The sequence below is a fragment of the Pundamilia nyererei genome, unplaced genomic scaffold (genome assembly GCF_000239375.1).
Source record: "Pundamilia nyererei isolate P.nyererei 1_Seehausen unplaced genomic scaffold, PunNye1.0 scaffold00134, whole genome shotgun sequence".
Lineage (NCBI taxonomy): Eukaryota > Metazoa > Chordata > Actinopteri > Cichliformes > Cichlidae > Pundamilia > Pundamilia nyererei.
The window spans coordinates 427,380-429,010 of NW_005187535.1; positions in this window are offsets into that span (position 1 = coordinate 427,380).

The window sequence follows — 1,631 nt, forward strand, 5'->3', positions numbered from 1 at the left end:
CCCCAAGATACTTAAACTCCTCCACTTGGGGCAGGCTCTCGTCCCTGACCCAGAGTGGGGTGAGAGAATCCTGCAAATAAACCAAGTAAAGCTTAATGAGGATGGGATGGATTTGAATTTTACTTGCTGTCTTTGCTGTTTACACATGCTTTTCTATTGGTGGAATGAGAACGTCAGTGTGGGTAGGTACGTGTGACGCTTTTTGACGTATGTCAGCTGACGTGGTGACAGAGAGCATGCAGAGTTGTTAATATGTGACACATCTGCATCCACGGGGTGAGGGGGATGAGCTGTGCTGACAATGAGGTGAGGTACAAGCAGGTGTTTGTTTTTATTACAGCTGTGGACATTTAAGAGGGAATAACTGTTCTGGATGAGGTGGGATAAATGGTTGTTATTTTTCAATTGTTTATGCCAAGAGTGTGAATTAGATTTAGAGGCACTGGCTCTTAAATACAGGAAACCTCTCATGGCTGGAGAAAGTCAAAATTTATTCCTGTTTGATTTCTCTTAGCAGTCACCCCCACACACCAACTTCAGGCCAGAAATATATTTCTGTTTTAGATCACGACTAACAACAGAAGTGGAGTCATGAAGTGGAGGACAAAGCTCCTGGTGCTCTGCTTTCAAAGGGGAAAGCACTCTGACGTAAGATACCACGCGAGTGCTGGCGAACGCCGTGGACCGAGATGCTCTGGAGGTCTGCAGTATTACAAGAGGGATCTAAGACTTGATCTCAAGAGGTCACAACCTTTTAAATGCGCTGCCAGAGCAAGGTGATGTTACACTGGAATGGCAGCCATGCATGGGTGACATGCGGGAGCTCCCCTGGCACAAAGTAATTCAGGATCATTGCTATCAAAAAGAAAATATAACACAGGTGTAAGGGCTGTGTAATGTGTGCCAGACACCGACCTTGTTGCTACAGTTGCTGACCACATGTCTACTGTGCCCTGTGTCTGAATCTACAGCGGCCGTGGATTAGGTTTCCTTCTCAAGTTAGATTAATTTGGTGTTGAAATTAAAGATTAGACACAGACAAGTGTTGTGACGGAACACAATCGGGTGTGAGAATATACACAGGCTTTTCTTTTTGTAAATACATCTCTCTTCTTTCATGAATGTAGCTTTTCAAAGATGTTTTAAGATCAAATCTATCAGTTTACATTGCCAGTATACAGTGCTTATCACATTTATTAGACCAAGATCTAATCTAAGCTTTATGACACAGCTGTAGCTTCAAGGTATCAATCAGGTACAAAATCACATTTTTAATACTACTAAAACACATTTATTTTTATTAAGTGGCCAAATAGTCATTTACTTGGATTTATGATCAGAAACAGTTTTTAATGGTTGAACATTGAACCTGCACACAAATTAATCAAGTCTAAAGTTCGGTATAAAACATGAAATTATTATTTGCATTAATTATTATCCATGTATATTTTTCAATATATTTTTAAACATTTTTGCTTTGTTTTAATCACAGGTGGACTAATAAATATATTGAGCACGGTAAAACCAAACATAATTGCTCTAAAATATTTTTGTTGAGATAATTTGATTAGTTTGGCTGTACACACACACACTTGTGTTCTGATGAAAATGTGAAGAAACTAAATGTAAAA